This window comes from Bubalus bubalis, chromosome 6 (genome assembly GCF_019923935.1).
Source record: "Bubalus bubalis isolate 160015118507 breed Murrah chromosome 6, NDDB_SH_1, whole genome shotgun sequence".
Lineage (NCBI taxonomy): Eukaryota > Metazoa > Chordata > Mammalia > Artiodactyla > Bovidae > Bubalus > Bubalus bubalis.
The window spans coordinates 77,246,144-77,273,668 of record NC_059162.1 but is presented as its reverse complement, the minus strand read 5'-3'; the positions used below and the strand labels follow the sequence as shown (position 1 = coordinate 77,273,668).

The 27,525-nt window shown below is 43.2% G+C and overlaps 1 protein-coding gene across 5 annotated transcripts in view; it reads right to left on the bottom strand.

Annotated features, from left to right (window-relative positions):
- The window catches only part of GNG12 (G protein subunit gamma 12), a 141,087-nt gene that overhangs the window by 20,472 nt on the left and 93,090 nt on the right, over positions 1-27,525 (bottom strand). The gene's annotated exons all lie outside the window — the stretch shown is intronic.

The window sequence follows — 27,525 nt, the reverse complement described above, 5'->3', positions numbered from 1 at the left end:
GATGGAACAGAAGTGGGGAACTGAGAGGGACAAGTAGAACATTTCCGTGGAAGGTCTGGGGGTCAGGCAATTTGGTATAGATCCCATTTTTGATCAGATGGAACTGGGTTCAAATCTGCACTCCGTGAGTAGGTGTAATGAGCCACTTAGCCTCCCTGAACCTCGAGGTGCTCTATCTGTAAAATCGGGTAACAAGAGTGCCCACCTCACAGGACCATAATGATTAAATTATAGAAAAGAACCTGGCACATGGAAACCACCCAGTGTTATCTATCAGCATCATTATTGCTCTTAGGAGTTAGAACATAAGATTTCAAACAGATGGAGGCAATTGGAATGCAAAGAAAAAGCTGGATATAAGAGGTAAGAAATGTGAGAATGGACAAGACTTCTTTCTTTGGGCTGAATGGGGATCAGCTGCCCGGAGGTGGCGGCTGAGTGCTGAACTCTGGATGGAGGGCATGGAGAGAAGAGCAGGGCGCACCCTTGGGCCTTCCCCGTGTGGGCAGGGACCAGAAAGGCAGCTTTAAAGGAACAGAGAAGGGGCAGGGTGACACCGCCACAAAAGCCAGGGGAAGAGAGGCAGGAAGGACAAGTTAACGCTGTGTAAATATGTTTAGTCAGTCATAAATATGTTTAGTTAAAATACATTATACCCAAAAAACACACTGGAAGAAAATATTCCACAATGTAGCTATCGCTAGGTAGTAAGGATTTTAGGGGATTTTTAGTATTTTGATGCAGTCCTGCATGTGCATATTTTTATTCATTTATTTTGCTCTTAATAGCTAATACTTGTGCAGCTCTTACACTTGCAAGCATTGTTCTATGAGCTTTACAGATATTAACTTACTTCATCCTCACAATGATGCAAAACAACGCTATGAGGTTCTTACTATTGTTTTTCCTAGTTTAGGATTAAAGGAACTGAGGGAGGCAGATGCTTAGAGCCAAGGTCAAAACGAAGGTAAGTGGGGGCGCCAGCACTGTGACCCGGCAGCCTGGCTCCAGAGGCTGTGCTCTTAACCACGTGTGATGCTTTTATGATTAAAAAAAAAAAAAAATCCCAGCAATAGTTATTCACACAACTAAGAGGAGGGGCAGTTATTAGTCACTTCACAGAGGTAAAGGGAGGAGAGAGCAAGCCTAGCTCATGGAACCTGGTGACTGGGGGGCCCCTGAGTGAGTGGTTTGCACAGTGTGAAGGGAAGGGCGGTGGAAGGATAAGGGGAGACCCATTAATTCAGAAACATGGGTGGTGAGCATGGGGCATCCCCAGTGGCTCAGCGGTAAAGAATCTGCCTCTGATGCAAAAGATGTAGGAGATACAGGTTCATTCCCCGGGTTGGGAAGATCCCCTGGAGGAGGGCATGGCAACCCACTCCAGTATTCTTATCTGGAGAATCCCGTGGACAGAGGAGCCTGGCAGGCTACAGTCCACAGGGTCACAAAGAGCTGGACACGTCTGAGGCGACTGAGCACACAAGTGCATGGGTGCAGAGCACAGGGGAATATTTAGAAAAATGTGGCTGAAAGTCGTCTAATTGGCAACGAAAAAGGGAATCCAACTACTGATGCAGCAACAACATGGGTGGATCTCTCGGACATCACCCTGACTGAAGGGGAGCCCATCACAGAAGAGCACCTACTAGTAACATTTACATACAATTCAAGGAAGAATTACTCTGGTGACAAACCGGAAGGGTGGGGAGACTGGCTGAGGAGGCAGATGAAGCAAGACTGGCCAATGATGTGTTGCTCGTTGTTGAAGCCGGGTGGCAGGTACGCGGAATGCACCCTACTTTTGTGTATGTTTGAAAATGTCCAGGGTAAAAACTTAAAAGATTCTATGATCCAAAACACTTCATAGCCTGTAACACAGTAATTACCAACACTATAAGATGAGCTCTGTCATTAAAGTGTGGGAGATACGTTAATTATTATCTACCGTTTCCTCTTCCAGATCACCATCTAGCAAGGATGTCCAATGTCCACAGTGCAGAGGAAGTAATTGCCTTTTGAGGAGGCACAGATGGGATTAAGACAGCCAAGATCTGGGCCCTCTGCCCGCTGTATACAGCATTCAGGACCCAAGTCACAGATGCCAAAGGTTAATCTGCCAGGAAGCCCCGGGCCCCTCTGTGCATTCACCGACGAAAAACAAAGGCCCAACTCTGGTCTGGATACCCATAACGTGTACATGCTACAGACTACATAATAGAATATTTAATTTTTCTTTCTTCCTTTATCTCACCTTCTCCCCTGAAACTATAGGCAGGGAACATGCCCAACCTCCAATCAAACGTGTCTGGACTTGGGGAAAAGCAGTGTCTATCAAACTCCTGGAGTAACCAGCAAGATGAACTTTCCATGCTGGCCCTCACAGGTAAAGTACTTGTTTGTTTCGAACCTCAAGGGACCTGAAAGTGTATATATTTTCAAAGGAAAAGAACTGAAGATACAAGGGATCCCTGAGGAAGCTTCTTGTAGTTATTCTCTATGTAAAAGGATTAGAACTCTTTCAAAGCAAACCTGTTGATTCTCTCCTTTTCAAAAAAATGTTACTTGAGGGAAAACATGGACTAGGAAACCAAGCCAAGGCATTTAAGGTCCAAACCTCATTAGCAACATCAATGCAATTTAAATAAGTTGGCCCCCAAAAGGCACACTTTTACTGGGGCTCAATTACTTTTGTAAAATTTCAGAATATCCCCGTTCATCTTAAGAGGTGATATAAAATTCCTTAGAAACACGAATTAATTCAAATCCATTAAACTTTTTCTTTCAATGAAATAGAGAACTTTTGAAAAAGAGGGTTGAATCAAGCAAAACGTAAATCATGGCAGAATGATACTTAAAACCTTTGGAAAGATGACACATTTAAATACACAGCATGTTACTACCAACAGCTTGCTCATTAAGGTTTGTTCTCTTAAAGGCAAGAATTTCACAAAATAAGATCATCAAATGGAATGCAGTGGGAAAGGATGCTGCCTGTAAACCCTGAAAAAGAATTTCTATGGCTACTTTCAGTCCCAGATTTTCCAGGCCAGAACTATTTCAAATATTCTGCTCCTCTTAGTGTGTTAGTAACTTACCAGACCACAGGTCCCAAGAGCTGGCTTTCCAACTATGGTCATCATGCTTCTCACAAATATTTGCATCTACTGCACCCACCAGAGTCCTTCTTTAATTCTCAATCTGACAGTTGGCCCTTGAGGCCAGCCACCCTGTATTACACAGTTCTTTACTTCTTCCATATGCTGTGCACACAAAATAAATACATACTGATTTGGTTTGTTATGAGACACATGGATGGCCTTGGCAGGAAGTGATGGCTTTGCAATTTTTTTGTCTTCATAATTCAGAAAACAGAAGGGAGAATATATTCCTGGGGCTGGACACAGAACAGGAATTCAATAAATACTTTATCCAATAAAATTGACAAGGGATCTGTGACTGTATTTTAGGTGAGTGATGATAAGGGCCTGAACTCAATGTATAAAAATAAAAAGTCAGAATTTCTGAGACAAATGGGAATCATGTCACATTAAAAAAGATTCCTTCAGATAATACTTCCTTGATGTGTTATCTCTGAATGAAGAGGTTAAGTCAGAGAAATTCACTGTATTAGGCCTGATTCTGTATCAGTTAGGAACCATAACAAACATCTCAAGTATAATATTTTGCACAATTCCTTTTGTGTCCTGAGCACAGCTCTATTTGACTTTCCTAAGTGATCACTAGTGTGTACACTTTCCTCTTTCCTGTAGTTATGAGAGTGAGGGCGACACAGAGGTTGGTTTTAGGCTACCTGGTACCACTGGTTTCAAAAGCAGTTCCTTATCTGGCCTCTGGCCTCGCTGGCACTTTCCCCCTTGTATTGAGGGCAAAGATAAGAAAGTACAATTCTGATGCTGCAAGCGCTGGAAAGAAGGAAATTCCCCCAGATGGCTCCATCGCGTGGGCAGGTCAGCTGCTTACAGTGGAGCAGAGCGGGCTGCTTCCCAAGGATGATTCAGGTTACGAGTGGCGCTGGAAGTAACACACACTTTCCAGCAAATATTAATACCAATACAACGACATTAGTGCCTTTTATTTACTCATGCATTTAACGCATTTAACAGTAAAGTTAAACTTTTCTAACACTTAATGAGTCCAGGGAGTAAATTCCTGAGACCGATCACAAGAAATCAGCATTTAGTGGTCTGGAACCAAATATGAGTTTCAGAAGGTTGAAGTAGATTCTATCAGTTTGTCCTTGGGGTATTTTCAGAAGCTCAGGAGATTCTTTGGAACAATTTTATGCATAATACAAGTCAAATGACACATGTTTACTTACATGTAGAAGTTGTGAGACTAATAGACTGAGTAAATAAATACATCCGAGTCTTATAAACAGCCATTACCTGTCAGTGTCAACATTTATAAATGCAGAAACCCAGCAATCCCATGGTTGTGGGATGTTCATACCTTTGTTTATAAATGAAAACCATCCCCAGTTAAATTCTAGGAAAATATACCTATGTGTCACATGTAGAAGCTGCTATTTGTTATGTCATTTCTGCCTTGACCCAGCGTTGAAATCTGGTATTCTATTTCTAATGTGGTAGGTCTGGGGTAATCATAATGCCACCAAGATTGAAATTTATGAAATGCTTTCTCATATACCATCTATACCAGAGAGGGTCAACTAAATACTTAATTTTATTTTAATTTCTATTTATGGACTTGTGTGAACCTCTTGAATTTAACATGCAAATTTATGTGAGTAATAAGAGATTTTTGCAGATAACTGGAAAAGTATAAGAATCCTCTGCCTTGCAAAACTCCTATTTCTTAGTAGCCTAACGGCTGCTTCCCCTCTTACTATTAGTGTAACTTTCAGTTTTAATAATTTCATATACTTCTTAAATAGAGGAAAATATTGGTTTTTCCTCTCTGAAATACAACCTGTTTAATGACATTTTCTTAGAAGCAGATTATACCTGACCTTAAGAGGTAGTGTGGAGTGAAACATAGAAACCACAAAGTGTCTAGAAGTTGGATTTCTAACGGGTTTGCTTTTTCACCTGGGCAGTTCTTTCAGTGCACCCCTAATCTCCAGAATCAGAATTTCAGGATAAGTCCTGGGAAAAGTACATTCTGAAAAAGGTCTGGGTGATCTGCATGTACACTTGGGTGAAAGAGCCAAAGGGACTGGGACACGTCAGGACTGTTCAGCACAACACCTGGGACTCCCTGATTTCTCTGCCAAGCTGGTGGCCTCAAGCATGTCACTTCCTCTCTCTAGGTCTCAGCTTCCTGATCCTTAACAAAGGACAACAATATACATTCTCTGCACCTTTTCTTTGGAGAAGGCAATGGCACCCCACTCCAATACTCTTGCCTGGAAAATCCCATGGATGGAGGAGCCTGGTAGGCTGCAGTCCATGGGGTCACGAAGAGTTGGACACCACTGAGCGACTTCACTTTCACTTTCATGCACTGGAGAAGGAAATGGCAACCCACTCCAGTGTTCTTGCCTGGAGAATCCCAGGGACAGGAGAGCCTGGTGGGCTGATGTCTATGGGGTCGCACAGAGTCGGACACGACTGCAGTGACTTAGCAGCAGCAGCACCTTTTCTTTGCTTTTCTCTGAGTGGTCTCTCTGTCCTGCTCTTCAGAACTACCAGATCATTGGTTTAAGTGCTTAATATTTTTATATTGTCATAATGATCAAGACACTGAATCTAGTATCCAGAGACAATTATGCACATGGGAGGGGGCTGAGGTCGGCACAGAGCTGCTTCTGAAGCCCCAGCAGACTTTTATAAGTGGGGACCAGTCCAAATAGGGGAGGGTGGGGGAAGGAGCTTCCCTCACCAAGTCAGTTCTAAAGAAGCAAGCATATGGGAAAGAAAATACTGTTCATGGATGTTTTTAAAATAAAGCCATGCTCGCAAATACAGTAAGGTCTCTTTTACCTGGAATGTTCTGGGAAAGGCTAGCAGAGAGAACTGAAATTTCTGGTTGAGTTGCCATGTGCAAAAGCACGCAGCTGCAGGTTTTCAGAGATAACAGCACAATAATATACTTAGAACCCTGGACACTACTGATGGTTAAGAAGGCATTTCCGTGGAATGCCATGATTCCAGATAAAGCTGAAGAACTCCTGGAATGAGTCCATGTTTTGGCACGGACACTGCTGGCCTGTCCTGCCCTCCTGACTCTAACTCGGTCTCTGAGCCCTGGCCCGCCCCTGGGCACCCCTTTATGCCTCTGACTGTCCTGTGGTGTCTCCCGGGCTGACATCTTTCTGTCTCTGAGTCCTCCAAGCTCAGCTGTCCTTGAAGGTTTTGCTGGTGTACCTACTTTTCTTCTCTCTGTCCTCCCTCATTCCATCTCCTTCCAAGGGCTTGCAGAAGACTCTTCTATCTGTGTCTGGTCCCAGAGCTGTGTGCAGGACCTCCGCATCCACACAGCTTGCTTGCTCCTTAAACTTGTTAGAAGTTGGGTTCCCTGTCCTCTCCCCAGTAGGGGGGCCCTTCTCTGGGCTTGGCTTCACAACCTCTTTGCTACTAAAACAACCTTTACTACGGTTTGTTGCTATTCAGTCGCTAAACTGTGTCCGACTCTTTGTGACCCCATGAACTGCAGCACACCAGGCTTCCCTGTCCTTCACTATCTCCTGGAGTTTGCTCAAATTCATGCCCATTGAGTTGGTGATGTTATCCAACCATCTCATCCTCTGCCACCCCCTTCTCCATTTTTTTTCTTTTTTCTTTTTTTTTTTTTTTTTTTTTTTACTACAGTTACTGGGACTCAAAACTTCAATTCTGTTTCTGAAAGTATCCCCCTGCATCCTGACATTCAAAGGATTCAAAGGGGTGACCTGTCCTACAGGTTCTATTTTCCTATCTGCACCTTCTTTTATGGTGTCCCTATCATCAGCCTCTGGATCAGGACCTTTCTTGACATGTGTTTGGAGATGATTAAAACTGCTTTTCTTGGTTTCCCTGAGCTCTCCCCCAACAGCTGTCAAATTGTGCGACTGCTGGCCATGGACCAGTAATTCTAGATAATGGTAAAAGCTAATTAAACAGATAGGAGCACACCTGCTCTGCTGGAGGGCGGCTGTGAATGAGGAGCTCAGAGTATGACCACTAACTCAAGTCTCCCTTCTCTCTGCTCGGTGGCAGCCCCTAAGGGGACTCTGCAGATTCCCAGGGCTGTCGAAACAAAACACAACTTGAAACCGCCACTCTGAGCCATCAAAGATACCACAGCCAGATAAATCTTCCTAAAATTCTTCTCTAATCTTAGGATGCCCCTCAGAATCATCAACTGGATGGGGGGAATACAAAATATGGCACTCTGCACTTGGGAAGAATATTTGCATATTGCCATCCCAGTCCAAGGTGTGTACACATATCTACCAAAAGAATGCATTAGAATGTTCATAACCACCCCCCCCCCCCCCTCCAAATGACCCAAGCAGGAGAATAACAACTCACTCAGTGGAGCATTCCATAGCAAATGACCACGAACAAGCTTCAAATGCATGCAACGATGTGGATGAATCTCACAAACATAATGATGAGTGAAAGAAACCTATGTGTGTGTGTAAACGTGTGTACACATTCAGTTGGATCCCACTCTTTGTGACCCTTTGGACTGTAGCCCTCCAGGCTCCTCTACCATAGGATTTTCCAGGCAAGAATACTGGAGTGGGTTGCCATTTGAAAGAAGCCAGACACAAAGAATAAAAAGAAGGACCTACCTTATGAGGTCACTAAGCACAAAACCAGGTGAAACTAATCTATGCTATTAGACATCAGGCTAGTGGTCACTCCTGAAGGGGAGGGTGGCAAAGGGGACACAAGGGGACTTTTCCAAGAGCTGATTATATGTGTGTGGTTAACTTGTGAAAAAAATCATTATGATTTGGCTCAGTAGGTGTAAGATATTATACTGTTAGGTTCACCAGAGCAGAGACACCATGAAGAAGAGCTGGAAGGGGTGTGGGAGAGAGTCAAATGGTAGGCTGCCAGGCTCCGGGGTTGGGATTTTATGCTGGAGGCAACTGCTGCTAAGTCACTTCAGTCGTGTCTGACTCTGTGCGACCCCACAGACGACAGCCCACCAGGTTCCTTTGTCCCCGGGATTCTCCAGGCAAGAATACTGGAGGGGGTTGCCATTTCCTTCTCCAGTGCATGAAAGTGAAAAGTGAAAGTGAAGTTGCTCAGTCGTGTCCGACCCTCAGTGACCCCATGGACCACAGCTTTCCAGGCTCCTCCATCCATGGGATTTTCCAGGCAAGAGTACTGGAGTGGGGTGCCATTGCAACTGAGAACCACTGAAAAATTTTAAGCAGGGAATGATAAGATCAGATGTGTCTCTCCTGGGTCTGTCAGATGGAGATGAGTTGTTCCTCTTTTGAGAGTCTGAAACAGTCCTTGCACCTCTCAGGCACTAAACTGCCTCTGGCTTTATAATGGCGTTATCTGTGTGCTTATCTCTTCGTGCTCCCCACCCTCTCTGAACTTAAGCCAGTGAAAGACAGATACGGTTTTAGTCTTATGCATGGTGGCACTCAATAAATATTTACTTAACAAATGAAGGTGCAACATCTCTTTAATTTCTGAGGAAAGAGAGTGGGAAGGTGAGGCAGAAAAAGCCCACAGGGCGTAGCATAAATGAGCTGGACAAGTTCAGGTGCGCCATTCAACCGGACTATCTGATGTCTCTACCCACACTGAATGACTGACATCTGGAGGGAAAACTGGTAAACCCTACAGGAAGTATCTGTGAGGAGTGGAGTTCCACTCAAAGTCATTCTTCAACAGGCACTGACAACCAGTTATAGCTACCCTCAGAATAAGGGACAGTTGCATGAGGAGGGTTCAGTTAAATGCTTAGAACGTGGAGTCCAAGAGTCCAGCCTCACTTTGGGCCCTGTACCCTGACTTCTGGTGGGATCTGGGAAGGTGGGAAAAAGAGACAGATCATTCTGTGAGCAAACTCCAAGAGATGGTGAAGGACAGGGAAGCCTGGTGTGCTGCAGTCCATGGGGTCGCAGAGTTGGAAACAACTGAGTGAACAATAAGAACAAATTCAACCTCTCAGGCCCTCATGTTTCTTATCTACAAAGGGGATTCCTAGGACAGCAAGTACTTTGCTGCAAGGGAAGGGGCTCTGCTTCCCAATCAATGCAGAAAGTGAACGCTGTGTTGGGAGAGAAATCCATTCCGGCACTGAGCACCAGCACCGCCCACCCCTCCCACCTCTTCCCAGCACAGCACTACTAATATCCAAGGGCCAGTTTTTCTTTCAAATAGCCACCTTAAAAAAAAAAAAAAAAGAAAACCACCACCTTTTACCTTTTGAAGCCCTTTCATGTCTATTATCACACCTCCAACTGCCCTGTAATTAAATTACTTTGTAAGTCTAGCATCTGAGAAAACTGAGGCAAAAGGAAATTTGATTTGTCCAAGGCTCCTCAGAATTGGGAAAGGACCCCAGTTCCTGAATTTGAGACAAGGCTCTCCCTACTCCGTCTCACACTCTCGAATCTTTTCCCTGGGCAGGGCTCCAAGCTTCGGGGGAGGCACTTTCTCAGGGAGGGGACTCTGCAGAGGTGACCCAGTGATAACAACGGCCCTCCTGGCAGTCAGTGCCCACTTGTGTTTGAGCTGGGGGAGGATGCCTCCAATTTTCATGGCCAAGGGCAGTACGGGGGCGGGGGGGAGCTGAATCCCCGAGGACCCCAGCAGCCTGGGTGGCTTACCGGAGGGAAGGCGTGGGAAAGGAAAAGCAAAACTTAGCGCCACTTGTAACTGCACAGGCTCCAAAGCCACCCACTGCACGGCTCAGCCGAACCGGCTCTGTGCTGACTGGGACTGGAATTGGCCCATTTTCTGGTCTGGTCTGAGTTTCCTTCCTTCTCACTGCAAAGCCTCCCAGCCCAGGCTGACAACACCCATTATTAACCACTATTATTTAGTCTAGCCCTATTTTTGGAGCTAGCTAGGGGTGTTTCCCTTTTGTTATTTTCTTTTTCTTTTAATAACAAAAGAAATATGTTGAAAAATTCAACCTATATGCATGTGAATTGGACAAAAAGTTAAAACTCTTTCCTTCTAATTTTACTCCAAAAGGGTAACTACTGTTCCTAGTCTGTTTCCTTCCTTCCAGACCTTCTCCTGGCCCTTCCAAACATAACCATCACACACATATATGTGGATTTTCAAACAAATGGAACTATACTTATATATAGTTCTGCAAATTTCACTTTTTACTCAATAATAACTATATCATGGACAACCAGCCTTGCTCATACAGAGAGGACTGGTGCATTTTGCTAATTTGAATTTCTCATTTTGAGGCATTTACAATTTAGAGAAAAATCACCAAGGGCAACGGCAAGTCATTTTAAAAAAATGAGCAAATTCCTGTAATTGCTTTACTTCTCCCCAATGGACGTCTCTCTGATCCTTCCCGGGAGTCAATGCACAAGCAACTTTGGAATATGCCGGGGAGGGGAAGAGCAGGGAGCCCCACCAAAATGCTATCTGGCTGCTGCAAGACTTTGCACGAGGTGGCTCAGGCTGGCTGGGTGCTGAGACACTAGCACCAGAATCCGAGCCTGCAGAATTGTAAGGCTTCTCATCCACTGCTGGAGCCCCTTGGAGGAGCTGCTCTGGTGAGTGGCAGGTGACAGGAGGAGCAGCAAATTCAGTGAAAGTGCAATGCTTTCCAATCATCTTCCCCTTCTGGAAATCCAGGAGCGAATAGCATGCAAGGGCAGCTGCCTTGTTGAAACCCGGGGAACTTGAGCTCCTTTCTCACCAGCATACTCTCTCGGCAGATTCTGCTGGGGACACCCACAAGTGTGTGGCTAACACCGATAGCTGTCCCCTGTCCCAGCAAGAGTGCATGCTAATCTTGACTCAAAGGGAGACAGACCCAAGCCCAGCTCTGAGCTGCTATCAGGACCAACCAGATGGTGAAAGGCAGAATCTAGGGCAGCTAGAGAGAGCACTGAGGGGAAGAGGGAGGGTGTACTTCCTCTGTTGTGTTTTCTAAACATCATGAAATAGCATTTTGGCTTTGGCCAGACCCCACAGGTAGCAAGTGTTTTGATTCATTCTTCTACATTTAGAATGAGTACTTCTCTATGTGCGCAACACTCTCCTAGGCTTTCTAGATGTATTGACTAATTTAGTCCTCACCATCACCCTGTGAGAGAGTGCTATTATATTTCCCCATTGTACAGATGGGAAAGTGGGGCAGAGGAAGCAGATATAGCTTACCCACATAGTAGCAGATATGGTACGTAACCCAGGTATTTTGGCTCCAAAGCCCACACACTCACACCTGGTTATATACTTTCATATACCAGGGTGGTACATCTCAAAATGCATTACCACTTAATAGGTATACAAGGCAATAAGGGTCCATTTCACATCTATTTTGAAAAGCCCTAGTTCAAACAAAGTAGACTGAGCAAGAGCAAGACTTCTTCCACGCAGGACTTCTCAGGGTCTTTCCACACTAAGATGCACTTATGATCTGCAAGAGACATGTGGTTTACAGCATTTCCCCTAATTATTTGAACACAGTTACATTTTCTTAGGAACATCTCATGAGATCAAAGTTCTGCTGACATACTTTCTGTAAATGCTGGCAAGGAACGTGATTAAGAACAGGGCTGAAGTTCTGGCATTTGCCATTCAACTAACTTTGTGACTCTGGATATTGCTTAACCCGAGCTCAGTCCCCCTTATCTGCAAACTCGGAATAACAATAGACCCTCTACCTCATGGAGCTGTTGTAAGGGTTAAAGGTGTATGTGAAGTTTTTAAAAGGGTGCCTGCCTCTGAGCATTCAATAGATAGGAGCTATTCACTATATAATGAATAATTTAAGAACAAGGGGATTATGAGAATTCCATGAAAAGGAGCAGAGTCCCTCAAATATTATAAATTCTCAGTTGCTCTTCATAAGCAAAAGTTTCTGTCAGAAAAACATGAACAATTTTTACACAAAAGAAAATCCTAAAAAGCCATACAGCACATTACCATCCCAAGAAGAGAAACAAGGGAACATATCTGGATCAAAACAAAACAAAAATCAAAAACCAAACAAAACCTCAGACAGAAAGTTTCTTTGGCAAAGAGGGTTCTCTGATCCCATCACAGATGCAGCAGATCAAGGACATGGCCAATTTCCTGAGCACTAAACCAAGCTGTGTCCAAGGCCATCCTTCACAGGGGCCAGAGCCAGGCGCTAGACCCCACTGCGCTGGGGGAGATGCACGCTGAATGCTAATTTTTCCTTTTTTTGGGGGGGGGTGTAAATTCTCATAACTGAACTGAAAATGGTTTGGCATCAACAGGATGTCTTCCTGTTCCCGTCTTATGCAGTGACTCACGCCTCTGCCATTTCGCTTGCAGCCACTGTGGGAGAACTCTGCAGGGGAACCCTGACTCCACAAAAGGCACCCCCCGCCCTGCCTTCTGGTCATGGCTGCCAAACACGTGACAGTGGACAAAAACCAAAGCAACCCCTCACCCTCCAAACCCACCCCAAGCTGCAGGAGAAGACTGCTGCTCCCCACGGCAAATGCTGAGGCGAGGGCATGCCCGTGGCTGCAGGACGAGGGCACCTGGAGCCATGGCTCTCAGTGGGCCAGCTCGGCTCTAAACACCGGCCCCGCTTCCTGTTGTGCAACAACTGTAAACGAGCCTGTGCTCAGGCTGGGGCCAGCTGTGCTGAGTGGCGGGGATGTGTGATTAATGGAGCCACCAGGGCAGCCTACAGGCTCAGACTGTGATGATGCCAGCCCCAGGGCCGGGCCCCCACGGGGCACCTCCTCCTCCACCAGGGAAGCTGTCCAGGTGGCATGGCTGGGCAATTTCCTGGCAAAGGCAGCCTGGAGGAAGTTAGGAACCAGGAACATCAGGAGACAGCGACTGAATTGGGGGGCACAGTTAAAAACTAGGGGATTGGACTGCCAGCTAAACTCACAATGGTCTCTTTGGGTTACTTCTAACAGACCTCAATTTCCTCATGTGTAAGATGTGAGGGGTTCCTCTCTTTCCCAAGGGCCTCGCCTGTGTAGACATCAAATGGTGTGCTTTCTAATGTCCTCATTAGAAAGGAAATCTCTCCCTCCCTATCTTGCAGATGTGTAAACTGAGGCCTGAAGGACTGCGTTAGCTTGGCCAACATGGTATGTACAGGTATGTACAGGTAATTGAGTTGTGGAGCCAGGATGTGAACTGAAAATTGTGGATATTCAGATGTCCTGTCATGAAGGTTTACATGGGTTTCTCAGCTTCCTTAAAATGATGTTTGCAACTCAAATCAAGTTTTAATTTTTCGACATGAGAATTACTTACTTGGTAAATTATCTCCTGCAAATTAAACATTTTACTTTCAGCAACCTTTCCTGGACTACTTATTATTTAGCATTGCCAAAAGGAATGTGTTTAGGGAATTGTAAATGGATTTTGAAATTAGCTAAAGCAAAGTCTAATTATAATTCTCATACTAAATTGCCTGCAAAATAAATCACTAAAATAATTCCATGGCCAAAAATAAATGAGTTCTGTCCTAAGGCGATACCTCAATTACTGGTCTGAAGAAAGTTGGTGCTGAGAGTCCGAACAGAGTTTCAGGCTCAGGTTAAGGAGACCGAGGGGTCCATCCACTCATTAGTTAGCTGTGTCACTTATGTGAGTCACTAATCCCACTCCCCTTCCCTTTCTGTATCAGTAAAACAAAAGGCTTGGAATAGATCTGAGTTTCCCAAAGACTTCTTCTAAAGTACAAACACTCACTAAACTCTCTCCCTTGCAAAGACACTTGGTCATTGGAGTTATTGTTTAGGAGAACACATCACTCTCTCTTATTTTACTAACTGCAACAGCTTTATATTCTTGAACAAGAGTAGTGCATTGATGGTCAAAATATTATTTATTCAGTTTACTGTCACTGGGTGGTCCCTCAACACTCTCCTACCCTTGGCAATAAACCATCTACTTCCCTTACCATCCCCACCTCCACAATTTTGAACTTTTCCATTAAATGGCCTCAAAGATTCCTTTCAGTGTCAAGCTTTGATTCTATCATATGCTAATTACTTCTTAAGAAACGACACGCTTTCTATTTTTGGTCTGGAATAATAAAGCAAACTTTCGGTTAGTACTTTTGTTTTGCGTGAGAAACCTGTATGCAGGTCAGGAAGCAACAGTTAGAACCGGACATGGAATAACAGACTGGTTCCAAATAGGAAAAGGAGTACGTCAAGGCTGTATATTGTCACCCTGCTTATTTAACTTCTATGCAGAGTACATCATGAGAAATGCTGGGCTGGAAGAAGCACAAGCTGGAATCAAGATTGCCGGGAGAAATATCAAAAACCTCAGAGATGCAGATGACACCATCTTATGGCAGAAAGTGAAGAAGAACTAAAGAGGCTCTTGATGAAAGTGAAAGAGGAGAGTGAAAAAGCTGGCTTAAAGCTCAACATTCAAAAAACAAAGATCATGGCATCTGGTCCTATCACTCCATAGCAAATAGATGGGGAAACAGTGGAAACAGTGTCAGACTTCATTTTTCTGGGCTCCAAAATCACTGCAGATGGTGACTGCAGCCATAAAATTAAAAGACGCTTATTCCTTGGAAGGAAAGTTATGACTAACCTAGATAGCATATTCAAAAGCAGAGACGTTACTTTGTCAATGAAGGTCCGTCTAGTCAAGGCTATGGTTTTTCCAGTAGTCATCTATGGATGTGAGAGTTGGATTATAAAGAAAGCTGAGTGCCGAAGGATTGATGCTTTTGAACTGTGGTGTTGGAAAAGACTCTTGAGAGTCCCTTGGACTGTGAGGAGATCCAACCAGTCCATCCTAAAGGAGATCAGTCCTGGGTGTTCATTGGAAGGACTAATGTTGAAGCTGCAACTCCAATACTTTGGCCACCTGATGCGATGAGCTGACTCATTGGAAAAGACTCTGATGCTGGGAGGGATTGGGGGCAGGAGGAGAAGGGGACGACAGACGATGAGATGGCTGGATGGCATCACCGACTCAATGGACATGGGTTTGGGTAGACTCCAGGAGTTGGTGATAGACAGGGAGGCCTGGTGTGCTGCAGTTCATGGGGTCGCAAAGAGTTGGACACAACTGAGCGACTGAACTGAACTGATATTCATCATGCAACGGTTTAATGGCCACAGATTAATTTACTCATCACACACATACTGAATGCTCGTGCTGGGCACACTGAGGTCAAGGAAAGAGACACAGTCTCTGTCCTCACAGAGCTTTGGTCTCTGTCAAGAATTTCCCATGATCCCGAGAGCTCCTTCTATTTATGGCCAGCTTCAGTCTCCCCTTGGAGAAGGCGATGGCACCCCACTCCAGTACTCTTGCCCAGAGAATCCCGTGGATGGAGGAGCCTGGTAGGCTGCGGTTCATGGGGTCGCTAAGAGTCGGACATGACTGAGCGACCTCACTTTCACTTTCAATCTCCCCTTGACCTCTGGCTTCTAATATACACCTGCCTGCTCAACATTTCGGAGAAGGCAATGGCACCCCACTCCAGTACTCTTGCCTGGAAAATCCCATGGATGGCGGAGCCTGTGGGCTGCAGTCCATGGGGTTGCTAAGAGTCAGAGACGACTGAGCGACTTCACTTTCAATTTTCACTTTCATGCATTGGAGAAGGAAATGGCAACCCACTCCAGTGTTCTTGCCTGGAGAATCCCAGGGACGGGGGAGCCTGGTGGGCTGCCGTCTATGGGGTCGCACAGAGTCGGGCACGACTGAAGCGACTTAGCAGCAGCAGCTCAACATTTGCACTTGGTTATCTATGACGCATCTCAAACTTAACATGTATAAAGCAATGTCTGGATTTAGATACCCCCACCTGCCCAAACCCATCCTTTCTTAGTGTTCGCTGCCTCTGAAATGGCAATATCATTTACCCAAATACTCAGGCCCCAAATACCTGGAGCATCTTTGACTCCTTTCCTCTTCTCATACCCAGAAGTTACTCCCAGAGAAAGCTCTGCTGGCTCCATCCACAGAAAAACATCTTGAGCCCAGTGGCTTCTTATTCACCTCCATGCTCCCAGCATAGTCCAGGCTACCCTCTTGATCTCCTAGATGCCTGACACAGCTTTTTAATTGTCCTGTCCTATTTATTTTTTGCTGCCCTACCGTTTATTTTATAATCAGCAGCTGGAGTGAAGCTTTCTAGATTTAATCTGATCACATTGTTCTTTTTGCTCAAAACCCTCTGGTGGTTTTCATCATTCCTGGAGTAATTCCAGGATTTTAGTATAGTTTATGAGATCCTAGATCTGGCCCCTGGCCACTATTCCACTATTCTCTCCCAATCCTTAAGCTCTACTTGCTTTTTCATAAACATGTCAGATGGCTCCTGCCTTAGGGCCTTAACATTTGCTGTTCTAGCCTGGAATGCTTTCCCTTAGGTGTGTGCATGGGTAATGCTTTTCTTTTCTTTTTTTTTTTAGGTTTCTGCTCACATCACCTTTTCAGGAAGGCATTCCTTGAAATAGCCACCACCCTATCCTACCTGTCACTTTCTTTCCTTTTATCCCGCGCTTTGATTTTCTTCTGAACATGGGTCACTTCATGATACCGTAGACTGTGTGTTTGGTCTGCTTTTGCTGCTAGAATCTGAGCTTCATGAGGACAAGTTGTCTTTTTCAATGCTGTCTGCCCAGCTCCTAGAACAGGACCTGGTGTGTACATATTGAATGAATGACTGTGTGATATAATATCGATACTCTAAGTACCATTAACTGTGTTTTATGTGCCAGCCTCTGTTTTCACTTTATCTCAAGCCCTTGCACTAACCCTACCAAGTATATAATATCATAACTATTCCACAGACAAGGAAATGTTGCACAGAAAGTGTATGGAGACTGTCTGCAGTCTCTTGGGCACTGACTGGTGAGGCAGGGGTTGATCCAGGATTTGGGTCTCACAAGTGAGATAAGAAAGCCAAGAAAATGGCAGCATGTGCCTGGGTAACTTAGCGACTTTGTTGGGTGGGCCTGTGGCTGGTTAGTGGAGTCCTGATGTTCTGTGAGGAGATCACAGGAATTACTCTAGCAGTTCCTGAAGAAGTAGCAGGAACTCCTGAAATAGACTTGGTGGTGACTGGGGGGTCGGGAATTCTGAATCCCTGGCTGCCCTGTGGCTGGACCAGTATTAACCATCCTGCAAGTCTGTCTCCCTTCAAGTTCCCACTCACATTGGTCTTTTTCTCCCTTATTAAGAAGAAGGGGTTCCAGGTTTGCCACACTCCAAAACCCACTCTCTGATCACACGGTCAGCTCTCCTCAGGGCTAGAGACAATCCTCAGGCAGGAGGAAGTGGTCATGGGAGGTGCCTGCAAGGACTACAACCAGCTAGCCTGCTGCGTGCTCGGGCTGGGCACCGCCCCGTGAGGACTGGCCATCAGCCTAGGACTCAGCTGGGCAGGTTCTGAAACTCCATCTGGGGCCCCTGAGGGGATCCTCTCAGGAATGAAATGTGCTAGTCAACCTTAGAGAGACAGACAGATACCAGTGGGGACCCTCCTCAACTGTACAGGGCAGCCCTCTGTGGAATCAGGTGTCTCAGGGGAGGTGCCAAATGACGGGGTGTTCTTGTGGGGGAGCACACCGTCTAAAGAGAGCTGAGAGATAGCTCAGTCTGGTTGCAGCAAGACCCACAGGCCTCTGTCCCTCCAGCAAGTCTACTTCTTCAGTGACCTTGGATCAGCAGGTCTCTGCCCTGCACAATTGCGGTCATGTGCTACTGTAGTGCTTACTGTGAAAAAAATCCATGTAGAAGTCACCTGTGTGGTTTAAACACATGTTGTTCAAAGGTCAACTGTCTATGTAAATAAACTGAGCAGTCAGAACATGGGAAGATGGATTTATTTGCTACTGGGACTATGAATACACTTGCTATTGCTTGAGCAAGAATAATAATTAAGAATATATCAAATAAGAAACAGAAAATATAAACAAACCAATTACCAGTACTGAAACTGAATCGATAATTTAAAACACAAAGTCCAGGACCAGATGGCTTTGCAGATGAATTCTACCAAATATTTAGAGAAGAGCTAATACCTATCCTTCTGAAACTACTCCAAAAAATTACAGAGTAAGGGACACTGCTGAACTCATACTATGAGGCCACCAGCACTCTGATACCAAAACCAGAAAAAGGATCACAAAACAAGATAATTATAGCCAGTATCACCGATGAATACAGGTGTAAAAATCCTCAACAAAATACTTGCAAACTGACTCCAACAGTACATTAAATATGTTAACTGACTCCAACATATATCATGGTCAAGTGGGATTTATTCCAGGAATACAAGAATTTTTTAGTATCTACAAATCAATATGCTATACCACATTAACAAACTGAAGAATGAAAATCATACGATCATCTCAATAGACATAGAAAAACCTTCTCATGAAATTCAACATCGATTTATGATAAAAAAAAAACTTTGCAGAAAGTGGGCAGAGTAAAAATATCTTGACATATATGACACACACACACATATATAACAACATATATAACAAACATATATAACAAACCCACAGTTAACATCATATTCAATGGTGAAAAAATGAAAGCTTTTCCTGTAAGATCAGGAACAAGACAAGGAATTCCATTCTCACCACTTTTATTCAACATAATTTTGGAAGTTCTAGCCACAGCAATCAGAAAAAAAGAAAGAAAGAAAGAAAGAAAAGAAATCCAAATTGGAAAAGAAGTAAAACTGTCACTAGACAGAGATGACAATGTTTACACGGATAATCCTAAAGATGCTACCAGAAAACTAGTAGAGCTCATGAATGAATTTGGTAAAGTTGTTGGATACAAAATTAATATACATAAATTTGTTGCACTTTTATACACTAATGACAAAATATCAGAGAGAGAAATTAAGGAAATAACCCCATTCACTATGATATCAAAAAGAACAAAATATTTAGGAATAAACCTACCTAAAGGAGGCAAAATATCTGTACTCTGGAAATATAAGACTCTGATGAAAGAAATCAAAGATGACACAAACAGATGGGAAGATATATTATGTTATTGGGTTGGAAGAATCATAATGTTAAAATGACCATACTACACAAGGAAATCTACAGATTCAATGCATCTCTATCAAATTGCCAATGCTATTTGTCAAAGAACTAGAACAAAAAATTTTAAATTTGTATGGAAACAAAAAAGACCCCAAATAGCCAAAACAATCTTGTAAAAGAAGAACGAAAAGTGGAGCAAATGATGCTTCCTGGCTTCAGACTACACTACAAAGCTATAGTGATCAAAACAGTATGTTACTGGCACAAAAACAGACATACAGATCAAGAAAGTCCAGAAATAAACCCACACACACTTACGGTCAACTAATCAATGCAAAGGCAGCAAGAATATACAATGGAGAAAAGGCAGCACTATCAATAAGTGGTGCTAGGAAACCTAGACAGCTACATGTAAAAGAATGAAATTAAACATTCTCTAACACCTTTCATGCATTGGAGGAGGAAATGGCCACCCACTCCAGTGTTCTTGCCTGGAGAATCCCACGGACAGAGGAGCGTGGTGGGCTGCCGTCTATGGGGACGCACAGAGTCAGACACGACTGAAGCGACTTAGCAGCAGCAGCAGCAACACCGTATACAATAATAAACTCAAAATGGGTTAAAGACCTAAATCTAAGACTGGATACTATAAAACTCCTAGAGGAAAATATAGGTTGAATTTTCTTCGACATAAATCAATAGCAGTATTTTCTCAGATCTCTCTCCTAGAGTAATGGAAGTAAAAACAAAAATAAAAAAGTAGGACCTAATTAAATTTAAAAGCTTTTACCCTGCATAGGAAATCATAAGCAAAACAAAAAGACAACCCACAGAATGGGAGAAAATATATGCCCAACAATGCAACTAATAAGGGATTAATTTCCAAAACATACAAAGAGCTCACAGGTTAATATTAAAAAAAAAAAAAAAAAACAAACAATAAAAAATGGGCAGAAGACCTTAACAGCTAGTTTACCAAAGAAAACATTGATGGCTGACAAGCATATGAAAAAATGCTCAATATCACTAATTATTAGAAAAATGCAAATCAAAACTACAATAAGGTACCACCTCACAACAATCAGAATGGTCATCATTAAAAAAAAAAATCTACAAATAATAAATGCTGGAGAGGGTGTGGAGGAAAAGGAGCTCTCCTACACTGTTGGTGGGGATGTAATTGGGACAACAATTACCTGGAGTTTCCTTAAAAAATTAAAAACAGAGTTACAATATGCTTCTGCAATTCTACTCCTGGGCATAAATCCACATAAAATTATAATTCAAAAAGATGCATGTACCCCTATGTTAATAGTAGCAGTATTTACAATAGCCAAGACATAGAAGCAACCTAAATGTCCATCAACAGAGCACGGACTTAAGATGGAATGGAATATTACTAACCCATAGAAAAGAATGGAATAATGTCATTTTCAGCAACATGGATGGACTTAGAGATGATCATATTAAGTGAAGTCAGATAGAGAAAGAAAAATATCATGATATCACTTATATGTGGAATTTTAAAAAATTATACAAATGAATTTATTCACAAAACAGACTCATACAAAACAAATATATGGTTACCAAAGGGGACAGTGGGTAGGGGAGGGATAAATTAGGAGTTTGGGATTAACATATATACACTATTAAATATAAAATAAACAACAAGGACCTACTATATAACACAGGGAACTGTAGTCAATATCTTGTAATAACCTATAATGGAAAGGAATCTGAAAAAGAATAGCTGTATAGATATATGTATAAATGAATCACTTTGTTGTGTACCTGAAACTAATACAACATTGTAAATCAATTATCAGATCAGATCAGATCAGTCGCTCAGTCGTGTCCGACTCTTTGCGACCCCATGAATCGCAGCACGCCAGGCCTCCCTGTCCATCACCAACTCCTGGAGTTTACTCAGACTCACATCCATCGAGTCAGTGATGCCATCCAGCCATCTCATCCTCTGTCGTCCCCTTCTCCTCCTGCCCCTAATCCCTCCCAGCATCAGAGTCTTTACCAATGAGTCAACTCTTCGCCTGAGGTGGCCAAAGTACTGGAGTTTCAGCTTCAGCATCATTCCTTCCAAAGAAATCCCAGGGCTGATCTCCTTCAGAATGGACTGGTTGGATCTCCTTGCAGTCCAAGGGACTCTCAAGAGTCTTCTCCAACACCACAGTTCAAAAGCATCAATTCTTCGGCGCTCAGCCTTCTTCACAGTCCAACTCTCACATCCATACATGACCACAGGAAAAACCATAGCCTTGACTAGACGAACCTTTGTTGGCAAAGCAATGTCTCTGCTTTTGAATATGCTATCTAGGTTGGTCATAACTTTCCTTCCAAGGAGTAAGTGTCTTTTAATTTCATGGCTGCAGTCACCATCTGCAGTGATTTTGGAGCCCAGAAAAATAAAGTCTGACACTGTTTCCACTGTTTCCCCATCTATTTCCCATGAAGTGATGGGACCAGATGCCATGATCTTCGTTTTCTGAATGTTGAGCTTTAAGCCAGCTTTTTCACTCTCCACTTGCACTTTCATCAAGAGGCTTTTTAGTTCCTCTTCAGTTTCTGCCATAAGGGTGGTGTCATCTGCATATCTGAGGTTATTGATATTTCTCCCGGCAATCTTGATTCCAGCTTGTGTTTCTTCCAGTCCAGCGTTTCTCATGATGTACTCTGCATATAAGTTAAATAAGCAGGGTGACAATATACAGCCTTGACGTACTCCTTTTCCTATTTGGAACCAGTCTGTTGTTCCATGTCCAGGTCTAACTGTTGCTTCCTGACCTGCATACAAATTTCTCAAGAGGCAGATCAGGTGGTCTGGTATTCCCATCTCTTGAAGAATTTTCCACAGTTTATTGTGATCCACACAGTCAAAGGCTTTGGCATCGTCAATAAAGCAGAAATAGATGTTTTTCTGGAACTCTCTGGCTTTTTCCATGATCCAGCGGATGTTGGCAATTTGATCTCTGGTTCCTCTGCCTTTTCTAAAACCAGCTTGAACATCAGGAAGTTCACAGTTCACGTATTGCTGAAGCCTGGCTTGGAGAATTTTGAGCATTACTTTACTAGCGTGTGAGATGAGTGCAATTGTGCGGTAGTTTGAGCATTCTTTGGCATTGCCTTTCTTTGGGATTGGAATGAAAACTGACCTTTTCCATAATTCAATTTAAAAATCGTTTAAAAAGTAAAGTGATTTTCCAAGTTAAAAGTAATATAGTAAATAAATATAATTATGTCTCACATAAGAGAAGGCAATGGCACCCCACTCCAGTACTCTTGCCTGGAAAATCCCATGGATGGAGGAGCCTGGTAGGCTGCAGTCCATGGGGTCACTAAGAGTCAGACAGGACTGAGCGACTTCACTTTCACTTTTCACTTTCATGCATTGGAGAAGGAAATGGCACCCCACTCCAGTACTGTTGCCTGGAGAATCCCAGGGACAGCAGAGCCTGGTGGGCTGCCATCTGTGGGGTCACACAGAGTCGGACACGACTGAAGCGACTTAGCAGCAGCAGCAGCAAAGCACTCTTGCAGGGAAATTGTATGGACAGAGCAGACTGGCAGGCTATAGTCCATGGGGTCACAAAGAGTCAGACACAACTTAGCAACTAAACAATGACAACTCAATAATCTAGAGTAAAGAAATATCATGGCTTCATTCACAAGTCCATCACATATATAACCGAACAGGTACTTCATGAATATGGATAAATAAATAAGGAATTGTTTGTTTTATTCTTTTATTCCCTAGTTCTTAAAAAGAATAAAATAAAATGAATTATCTCCCCAAATACATCTTCCCACTGTTTGTTTCTGCTTCAACTTGGATAAGTTGATCCTGTATTAATCAAATAGTTTATTATCTAATTTGGACCTCAGTTCATTTTTATAAAATACACACTGGAGAAAGGAGACAGAGAAATACTTCTTTAGTTGAAGATTAGTGCTAAGAACTGAAAAAGCATTCGTTATGCTTTTTTTTTTTTTTTTTGGTTTGCTTTTTAAAGCTTCTCTGGCCTTCTGGAAGAACAAACAAGTCAAGAGTTCCTGGCTATTCCGACTGATCACACACCTGGACTTCGAGGCCACTGCCTTCTCATGTAAGGTCACTGATAGGCGCAGCCAGTATGGACCTTCTTTCCAAGCTGTTCCTTATTGCCCTACAAAAAGGCACTGACCCTGGAAGAGAGTTCACCATATTCTAACGGAAGTTCCTACCAGGTTACCTGTGCTGTTAACTACCTGGCATCTGCTTCCTTTGTTTGCAAAGAGGGAAAAGATTGGAGTCTAGGTTTTAGGGTTTATTCTCATGTTTTGGAGGAGCTGGGATTCCCCCACAGAAACTGACCACCAAAGTTACAAATCATTCTTTGACGCCAGCATTCTCAAGAGTTCGTAATAATTAAACTAGCTTGTTTGACATGGGAATAAATTGCTGAAAAAAAAAAATACTGTTTATCTATGGACAAATTCTGCTATCAATCAAGGAAGCAAAATCTAAGTCAGAAAGCTCATACTGGCATCTGGAGGGCTGGAGCTGGCAGCAGACCTGTTTAATTTGGCCCACAAAGGATTATTTAAAAACAAAACCAGCAACACAGCCAACATCTAGATATTGGGAGTTTTCACATAAAATCCAGATTTCTGATTTTTTTTTCAGAGACAGCACATTCCCACATGGCTGCAGACCTCAGGGTAGAGCCCAGCCTCACCCATGACTATGCTGCCCTGGACTGGCCCTTCAGTATCTGAGTTTGCAGCAATGGGGAAAATGTTTAGGAAAACTGCTCTGCTCTTTCAGGCAGTGATGAGACGAATGACAGTTCAGGAATCAAAACCCTCAAAGCCCTGAGACTGAATTTCAGTTCTTTCTCCTTCTTCACTTAGGGGTGGCATGAATGAAGGTAAAGTGGCCAGAGACAGATTCTCCAACCCCTTTTCAGAGATGACTTGAATAAAGGTAGTCCAAGGTAGCTCAGCTGGTAAAGAATCCACCTGCAATGTGGAAGACCAGGGTTCAATCCCTGGGATGGGAAGATCCCCTGGAGGAGAGCATGGTAACCTGATCCAGTATTCTTGCTTGGAGAATCCCCATGAACAGAGGAGCCTAGAGGGCTACAGTCCATGAGGTCGTAGCGAGTCGGACATGACTGAGCGACTAAGCACAGCACAGGACAGTCACTAACACTCACCTACAATAATATGCATTAATAAGCCAACATCAAGAAATGTCTTATCCTCATGACTCATTTCTGTTTATCTCCCTGACTATTCTACAACTACCTTTTTAATCATTTGATAAACAATGTGTTGGATGTCTACTGGAGGCAAACCAGTATATTCTATACTCAGTGAATTCAGGAATTCTTTGATGCCTAGGATTTGATAAAGTCAGCTGGGAAGAAAACACCCACACAGACCAGAGAGGAACTAACAGCCCTAACTTTGTGCCAGGTACTGTACTTAGAGCTTTCATTCTCACAATTACTCTAAGAGATAAGATTGATTCTTATCTCAGAAGAGGAATACACTTTAGAGCCTTAAATGGTAGGTAGGGTCCAAAAAAACTGAAGAACAATGGTGCAGAACAGTGTGTATAAAGTGACACATACTACCTAAGAAAAAACTATTTATTATAAAGTTGTTACAATGAAATTACTAGCAAATTATACCATTTTGACTGTTCTCTACATTAAAGAGTGCTATTTTCCACTCTTCGTGACTTGCAATAATTTTTGGTGGTACACAGACATCCATTCTTTAATAATAATGGCTAGTATTTACTTTAATGTTTGTTAGAAAAAAATAGAATTATACATCACACCAGTGGTTTTACTGATGAAGTCGTTTGAGAAAAGACTAAAAAGTGAGTTAGTTTAAAAACAGATTTAAAGAAAAATATTAAACATGACATTTGATACATAGATATGATAAACACTCTTGATGGTGGTATGCAACAATACTGGTGTTTTATATATATTTATATTGGAAGAGTAAGATACAAGCTGTATATTTATTAATTAGAAAGAACAAAGCTCTGATTGCTTAGTGCAAAATTCACAGCCACGTAGGATTCCCTAACAATACTGTCTCTGCATAGAGTGTTACCACTGAAGCTACTTTCTGGAATCTGAAGTAGGGAAGGAGTGGAGGAAGCTGGGCGAAAACAAAATGCTGTCTAGTAATTGAATCCCGAATTTGTAGCATCAAGATTTAGTATGTATTGTACTTAGTACCTGAAGGAGAAGCAAGGTTCTTCTTGACAATGTCAGCTAGGTTGGCAAAACAATGTCAAACCACAGCTAAACAGCACAAAATGCAATGCACTTTTGTTAACAAACCATAAAACTGTACCTATGTACAAATGTTTCTATATAGCAGATGGAGGTATTTTTTCTTATTTGCTGCTAAAGGTCTAAGGCAACAGAATGAGAATGAAACCTAGATAACAGCTGGATTAGATAAACAGGGTTCAGTTCAGCTCAGTTGCTCAGTCATATCTGACTCTTTGTGACCCCATGGACTGCAGCACGCCAGGCTTCCCTGTCCATCACCAACTCCTGGAGCTTACTTAAACTCATGTCCATCGAGTCAGTGATGCCATCCAGCCATCTCATCCTCTGTCATCCCCTTCTCCTTCCTCATTCAATCTTTCTTAGCATCAGGGTCTTTTCCAATGAGTCAGTTCTTCACATCAGGTGGCCAAAGTATTGGAACTTCAGCTTCAGCATCAGTCCTTCCAATGAATATTCAGGACTGATTTCCTTTAGGATTGACTAGTTGGATCTCCTTGCAGTCCAAGGGACTCTCAAGAGTCTTCTCCAACACCACAGTTCAAAAGCATCAATTCTTCGGCACTCAGCTTTCTTCATAGTCTAACTCGTATATCCATACGTGACTACCGGAAAAACTAGATAAGTAGGGTAACAGGCCAGAATGCCTACAGATATAAGGGTACTGCAAAGTAAGGCCCTGGGGAAAGAAGACATTTAGGTCTCCTCACACCTATCTACGTCTGGATTTGCTTTTGGACCCCATCATGGAGGAAAAAAAAAAAAAAACAACATCAAAATCCTATTCAATGTATGACATCTATTGCTTAAACATCAGAAAACTCAAAGAGCAATGAATAAAGGCTGCTGTCCTGCTTAAAGAATAATTTCATATTTGTATTTATCGATAAGCTAAATTTGTTGTTTTAAGAAACATCTTCAGTCATGTCCCGACTCTGTGATCCCATGGATTGGGGCCCGCCAGGTTCCTCCATCCATGGAATTTTCCAAGTAAGAATATTGGCGTGGGTTGCCATTCCCTTTTCCAGGGGATATTCTGGACCCAGGGATTGAACCCAGGTCTCCCGCATTGCAGGCAGACTCTTTACCATCTGAGCACTAGGGAAGACTGTTTTAGGAAACAGGAGCTAATAAGTTAGGAAGCAGGCCAGTCACCCAGCTTTTTTTCAAAGGTTTTGGTCTCTAAGAGATGTGGGAACATCAGTGAGGTGCTAAATAATTTTCTGGAAATATCAGTTCAGTTCAGTTGCTCAGTCGTGCCCAACTCTGCAATCCCAAGGACTGCAGCATTCCAGGCTTCTCAGTCCATCACCAACTCCCAGAGCTTGCTCAAACTCAAATGCTGGAAATACATCAAGATGGAAAAAATTGGTATTTATCTGTGATTACTGAAAACGGTTGGTACTATAATAATGTAAGAAGCCACTTTGGGTGTGTTAGTGTATGTTTGGCTGGGAAGAAGGAAGGAAAGGAGGCAGGTAGGGAGAGGGAGGGAGGCGAACATCCTCAGGGGTCTTTGCTTGAAGGATAGTAATAGTAATAATAATCTGAACAGTTTTAGTTCAGTTCAGTCGCTCAGTCATGTCCAATTCTTTGCGACCCCATGGACTGCAGCACACCAGGCCTCCCTGTCCATCACCAACTCCTGGAGCCTACTGGGTTCTTAACTAAGCAGCAGGCACTGTGCTAAGTGCTGCACAAGGACTGCCTCATTTCATCTTCACACTGATCCCATGGGGGAACTGCGACCAGTGGCACTTGATATGAGGAGGAACTCAGGCATGGAAAAACAAGTAGATTGGATCTAATACACTGCAGTACTGGGACCTAATATACAGGAATTGACTCCAAACTTTCACTCTTAAATGCTAGTCCGTTAGCTGCCTTCTAAGCAAGATAGGTCCAGGTTAAGCAGGGTTTTGGAACTGCCAACCACTGTATGCACGTCTATAGAGTCCCAGTTGAAGTTCTCAGGGTTACCTGTAGTGTTTCTTCACTGTGCCCCACATCCTCCCCAGTACCTCTCTAAATAATTGATTTTCAGACATGTAAAGAACGTTTGAGGGGGGTTTCCCTGGTGGTTCAGTG